The following is a 7,500-nucleotide window of genomic DNA, read 5'->3' as shown; positions in this document are numbered from 1 at the left end:
CACTGGCAACGTGCGACCCGCTCATTTTGTGACACAATACGTGGGAAAGAGAATAATAGAGAATGTATGTGTGTGTGTATACGAAGAAGGATGACGCCTAAACGCGTGTATCAGAAAACAGACGATCAACCAGAGTGTAACCAAGTATATGATAAACGCGTACAAATAAAAAAACGAATATTTCGTATCTTATAGGTTCACAGCTGTCCTACACATCGAGTGTAGATAAAGAACTTATGGAAGGTGAAGTCGAGTAATTGGCAGAAAAACTGGCCAGAACTAAAGCTTCTCCTTTTTTTTTTTATCATGGGTATCAGTACAATGCCAACTGCTGGATACAAATTTAGTACTAACAGGGTCGTATGGCTTGTATACATACCGTGAAAGGTAATCGGATATCAACAAAAAATATCTGTCACCATTAACAAAAAGTTATGAATGATAAAAGGAAAATTCTAAATCAAGCCAAAACATGCCCTTGTTCAGCAATACTCATTAGCCTCGGTGCAATTACCTAATGAGCAACGGTGCATTAAAATAGCAACGGTCAGCAGCATCCTATTAAAAAAGATAAAACCCGAACAAATAGAAACACTGAATATGTCATACCAGTGTGGAACAAATTTCTATGATTTCCTGTTTTATATCGGAGTACCAATAAAAATAAATCAACCAATAAGCAAATTAATCATTAAACATTTGTCTATCATTCGTCATAATTACTAAAATAGGGTCGCTTCAAAATAACTAAGTGTGATTTATGGACACAGAACGTCTAAACGAGAAATGTCTTTATTTGATCCTGTATTTAACCGATAATAGAAGTCAGTAGCCCTCTCTAATTCTCTAATCTTTGATAATGATTAAACTTGAGACCTTGCCGCTGGGTGTGTCAGTTAAAGAGAGAGAGAGAGAGAGAGAGAGAGAGAGAGAGAGAGAGAGAGAGAGAGAGAGAGAGAGAGAGGGGGTCTGTGACTTCAAAAGCTTTTCCAGCCCAACCAGACCAGTAGAAACTTTTGTAAGCAAATCCAACAGTCAATGCAACTGTGAACAATGACATTGTAGGATCGCAAGTTTCAAAAGGAGAGATGAAGAGCAATTAGGAAGACCGGAACCTAAAATCTGGTTAATCAACACTTCAGCTTTAGGAGGGGAAAAACGAGGCAACGGCTCTAAATTATACAAGAGTAAATAAAAACCTTTGACATAGCAAGCACCTGCCGCAAAAAAATAAACCATAAAAAATTTATGCCTTCAGAAGCCAACCACTGTCATGCACAGGCATAAGGAAAAACATTAAAGGAAACTTCCCTTCACCACAATGAATCCAGAATCACTAACCACCAGGCGCTCGAGAGTGAAAACGTTTCCTAACGAGACTGTTCGGCCACGGCAGAATAAAACCGCCCCTTAAAAAGGTCTCTTTTCCCTATATTCATGTTCCCACAAATTTTTTTCAAAATCTAAAAAGAAAAACAAAAACAGAACAAGCATACAAACTGAATCGACGATTGCCTCCGTGTCGGAGGTGAAAATGGGAGCAATGAAAGAAGTTATTATACTACCTGACAAATGACACGTATCTCAACATTCGAACCTATCCATATCAGAGGATAAAATCATGCGTAACGCATTTCGCCATCATTGCTTTCATATATATACTGAAACTTCATTATTTGCTTAGTTTCTTCACTCTAGTTTTCTACAAAGTGTACGAAAGAAAACATGACTAGGAAGAGGTAAAACGACAATTGTCCTCGAATCTCTATCATTATCTTAAATATTAACCTTATTAACAATGATATTAGCAAATTTAACGCGCCTTACCGAGCGACAGAATTACTAGTTATACTATCATGTTTATTTTATTCTCAAAGTTTCTTACTTTAGAACAGAAACTTTCGTTATTAGTCCAAAGTTCTCTTAATAAAACGTTATACATACTTTATTTCATTCTTTAACTAATATTCTCTCTCTCTTTCTCTCTAAGAACAGTTTGGTAGCAGGTCTACCTCAAAGAGGAGACTCAAGCCAAATGAATATAATTGCAAGAGCAAAGTAACGCCATCCACAAAAGAAAAAAAAAATTAATATAACTAATGGCGTGATCTGCAGCAAATATTTCCTTTACAAATATATCGATAATAGGAGTTACAATAGAGACAAAAATTGCATAAGACAGACATGAATGTGAAACCAAGAAGGAAGGGATATTAATTCGTTTTTCCCAAAATTAGTGCGACAGATACAAAGCTCACCGACGACGAAAATGAATATTGGCATATATATATATATATATATATATATATATATATATATATATATATATATATATATATATATATATATATATATATATCTATGAAGGTTGGTTGATTAAATGGCATTGTTTCGGCCTTTCATTTTCCACGTGATTTAGTTAATTTTATTTTCCATTTTCAGAACTCGATGGCATTCTAGAAGCAATAACGCTGTGAGTACCAGTTAGTTGACTCTTAGATATTAATGTACTTGGTTATTTAACGTATGAAATCATGTAAAGAGTTTTTTATGTGTTTAGAATAATAGCGCATTGCATTAAAGAGTGACATACTGTAGTTCGTCTTGTGAAAACAAAACAAATAACTTTTAATCATAACTTGAAGAGGTACTGAAGTTTTCTATATATATATATATATATATATATATATATATATATATATATATATATATATATATATATATATATATATATATATATATATAAAACTTCAGTACCTGTCTTCAGGTTATGATTAAAAGTTATTTGTTTTGTTTTCACCAGACGGACTAAAGTATATCACTCTTTAGTACAATGCGCTGCTATTCTAAACACATAAAAAACTCTTTACATGATTTCATACGTTAAATAACCAAGTACATTAATATTTAAGAGTCAACTAACTGGTACTCACAGCGTTATTGCTTCTAGAATGCCATCGAGTTCTGAAAATGGAAAATAAAAATAATTGAATCAGGTGGAAAATGAAAGACCGAAACAATTGCATTTAACCAACCAACCTTCAGATAACCGCACAATGTACGTAAAATAATATCAACAGCACGCATTGTGCTCGGGTAGCTAAAGCAATGCATGCATCCTTCCAAACCCCGATGAACTTCTCTCCGTGAACATTCCGGATGATGAAATCAAAACAGAGAGAGGGGTGATCTCCCTTCATACACATCTATGTATGATCTACTGTTGTCCCGAATTTAAATAAAATGTCTTTAACCATGTAGAAGAAGTTGTTATGACACGGCACATTGGGGAACATTTTAATTATGCAGAGCATGATATAGATCACTATGGTTCATAAGTAGTTTACAGAGAAAACATGAAAGCAAGTAGACAATGCCATTTTATGCAAATCTATCCATGGTGGCCTACCTTCGTTCCCAGTTTGACCTGAATCCCTTTAGCAGTGTTGTAGTTGCGATTACAAGGTAAGTGCGAGACACACCGGTGGACAGATAGACGTACAGACAGGCGGACTACATTCCTTTGCGTGAACATTTATGCATGGTGGTCTACTTTGTGCCAGATTTAGCTGAAATCTCCAATTGTGTACGAGGAGTTGTGGCGACAGGATAAGCATGACAGATGCACTGTCGGACAAAACGATACTGAAAAACAAACGGGTCATTGCACAACAGGTGATTTACTGATGTACAGATTGCAATGGCTTGACGAGAACTTCTTAAAGAATTCATGTGAGCTTGCGTGTCATGAAAGTTTTCGAATGTAATATATTATACAACCAGTACGTGACCATTGCTGGTGCATTAAGTTTTGAATCAAAGCTTGAAACCACAATTTTTCCTTTAAATTTGAGCATTTGTTGACCATAGCTCTAGAAATCTAGCAAATTAATGACATGGATAAATACATTTGTATAATCTGTAAATACGCAAGATTATGTCCTTAAATATACAATATAACATTTATTCCAATAAAATTTACACACGAAGCACGACTGTATGCACAGATAAAACATACGCATACATACACACAAACAAACTCTGATACAGAACACACTAAAATCACGAACCTTGCAGAGACTAAGAGAGAAAGAGCATCCTGGTAACGCCAGTCGGAGACTATTCAAACAACGCCGGGGAGCAGGTCAAACAATCCGCGTCAAAGTCGCGAGCGAACTTTTCAAAAGCAAACCCCCGTTTAGAGTTTCAAATAAAAATCCAGTATGCGATATATATGAAACAAAATATAACAAAACAACAGAAAAAAAAAAAATAAATAAAACTGAGCATGAAAATGGGCGAATTGAACCCATTAAACATCATTTCATAGACGAAAAATTCAAGAGAAGGAAATACAACACGTGCATAAAGTGTAATAAACAAGAAATTGCGAGGATGTAAATATTTGATCAAAACATCCAAAACATATTTATTTTCTTACGTATCACATAGAAAAACACACAAGGAAATACGACTCATTCGAAAGACAAGGAAACTTACCTTTATCTCTGGGTCATCAGTCTCCTCTTCACGGGGAATGGGTGCAGAGCTAAACGACCCTGAGAAAGAAATGAGGATCAGGAGGTTAAATATTGATGCCTCATTCCCTGAGCATTAAATGAACATCAATATTTTGAATGGGACGAGTATTATTGTCCTTTTTTAAGTACCAAGAAGCATAATTATGTAGTGAATAATTATTTGTATTCCTCGAAAACAATTTGTATTCCTCGAAAACAATTTTATAAACTGACAACCCTTTTCGCCCGATTTTTCCTTTATACTTTAACGGTAGAAGTTGGCTAAAAATCTCCCGGGGACACAGGCGCAATTAGCTTACTGTATTTCCAAGCCCTGCGCACCATACCTTCGTCCTCCGAAAAAGTTTGAGCCAAACGCTTACTAACAGAACCAAACAAGAAGTGAGGGGCTTATGCCAGTTTCCTGAAAAGTCATTTTTGTCGCTACTGACCAGGACAGAGTTATGAATATGATAGTTAGTCGACTTAGTTGCACTGCAGCCATGGTGGGAAATGTAAGGTGTTGGCAATATAATTTTAAAAGACTTACAGATAACAGACCCGGAGGGTTAAGCACATAACACAAGCACATCACACACACACACACACACACACACATATATATATATATATATATATATATATATATATATATATATATATATATATATATATATATATATATATATATAGAGAGAGAGAGAGAGAGAGAGAGAGAGAGAGAGAGAGAGAGAGAGAGAGAGAGAGAGAGGTTAAGTAATAAAGGAGTCTGCTGCCAATTCTAGTGAACTTGCTACTGTTCGTTTTTCCTCTCTCTGTCCGCAATTTCCTTCCAGCCCAACTTCTATAGATGGAACAAACCATATTTTTCAAATTCTGTGGCTTGCTGCTTTACTTTCAAGTTGTTTTGTGATACGGCTTGAATTTAAAATAATACTAAAAATTCACAGGAAAATTTAGTTCTGTATTTTTTAAACTGTACCGCAACTGCTTTGCAAGTGTCGAATTTGTGGGTTTAATTTAAAATACTAACAATATAAACTCCATATTATTTCCGTAATAGAGGAGTCAGTTTCTCTGCTTACTTATTCAAGGTAAATATTTGTGTATCTAATGACTCTAACAAATGGACGCATATTGATCATTATTTAAATGAAGTAGTATTCCTTCTGCCAACGGAGTACGGTAAATCTGTACGGACATCACATCCCTAAACGAATAAGCTTTATACTCAAATATGAAGTTTTAGAGAGAGAGAGAGAGAGAGAGAGAGAGAGAGAGAGAGATATATATATATATATATATATATATATATATATATATATATATATATATATATATATATATATATATATATATATATGAAGTTTGAGAGAGAGAGAGAGAGAGAGAGAGAGAGAGAGAGAGAGAGAGAGAGAGAGAGAGAGAGAGAGAGAGAGTGTATATATATATATATATATATATATATATATATATATATATATATATAGATTTATAACTTAGTTTAACCAGACCACTGAGCTGATTAACAGCTCTCCTAGGGCTGGCCCGAAGGATTAGACTTATTTGCGTGGCTAAGAACCAATTGGTTACCTAGCAACGGGACCTACAGCTTATTGTGGGATCCGAACCACATTATACCGAGAAATGAATTTCTGTCACCAGAAATAAATTCCTCTAATTCTTCATCGGCCGGCCGGAGAATCGAACGCTGGCCTAGGAGAGTGCTAGCCGAGTACGATATCGACCCATCCAATGAGGAACTAAGAAAGAGAGAGAGAGAGAGAGAGAGAGAGAGAGAGAGAGAGAGAGAGCAACGCACAAGTGTCAGTGGGTGGGGGGAGGGATTCCACAAATAATTAGTTCATCATAAAAACGCATCATTGTATTCCAGAAATCTAGTACACTTTTCCCCTTTAGTAACGAGAGACCATATTCTTGTTTGACAAAATCATCATTGCATTCTTTCGAATTCACTCTTAGCTGCAATTTCCTTTCCACCTCATAAGCAGTACTACTAAATACTCAGAGCGCTCCTTCCCTCTAATGCCTCAAGGTAAAACGTATGTGACTTTCTCCCTCGTAATCAAAGACCGACAGAGAAAACTTAATTTGACAGAATAAGATCCAAATGAGAAACAATCAGTTTCGAAAAATGGACTTCGGAGAATAATTGATATCTAGGTTGAACAAGGATATGTGTATTAAAAGAGTCTCAGTCATTAAACACAGAAGGACCACAAAAAACCCGGGACGGATGCTGTGATCGAATTTTCTAAAACATGTCTGAAATGAATAAATATACAACTATATACATTGATTTCTAAAGTGCTCAAAAATAGGACAGGTCACCATCCAGTTCGTCAGAATGTATACACATACATACATACGTACATATATATACACATATAATATATATATATATATATATATATATATATAAAGAGAGAGAGAGAGAGAGAGAGAGAGAGAGAGAGAGAGAGAGAGAGAGAGAGAGAGAGAGAGAGAGAGAGAGATTGTAAAATAAAGTATAAAGTTTCAAAGGAATTCTTATATCGTGGTTCTCTAAGGTAAGAACCACAAAATAAAAAGAAACAATGGATAACTAGGCACAAAGAAAGAACATCACATCGAGGCAAACACTGCAATCGCGAATAAAACGACAAAAGATTCGCTATGTAATGGATTTGCCAATCAAAGACTCCTGCAACCTACTGCACACAATAAATTATTTTACTATTTCCTTACGCTTATTTTCCTATCTACAATTCGAACTTAAGCATACGCCGTAAAACATGTTTTTCATAGGGTGGGAAAATTTTATTAGATAATGAATGTAATGGTATGAATGAAGATGGTTATAATGAAAAATATAACAAAGATCTTGATAACGACAACGAAGATACAGATTTCGTAATCATTATCAATCACTGAAAAACATGCTTGAGAAAAGAAAAACTACACTTACTGAGGCCGAGGC

General features: G+C 35.1%; 1 long non-coding RNA gene across 1 annotated transcript in view; it reads right to left on the bottom strand.

Annotated features, from left to right (window-relative positions):
- LOC136844219 (uncharacterized) overlaps positions 1 to 7,500 on the bottom strand; it is a 293,503-nt gene that overhangs the window by 178,139 nt on the left and 107,864 nt on the right. The window contains exon 3 of the long non-coding RNA XR_010854773.1: positions 4,501 to 4,559. This is a non-coding gene — a long non-coding RNA (uncharacterized lncRNA). The remainder of the gene's footprint in view (positions 1 to 4,500; positions 4,560 to 7,500) is intronic.

This window comes from Macrobrachium rosenbergii, chromosome 12, assembly GCF_040412425.1.
Source record: "Macrobrachium rosenbergii isolate ZJJX-2024 chromosome 12, ASM4041242v1, whole genome shotgun sequence".
NCBI classification, from domain to species: Eukaryota; Metazoa; Arthropoda; class Malacostraca; order Decapoda; family Palaemonidae; genus Macrobrachium; species Macrobrachium rosenbergii.
This window is presented reverse-complemented; position numbering and strand designations above follow the sequence as displayed.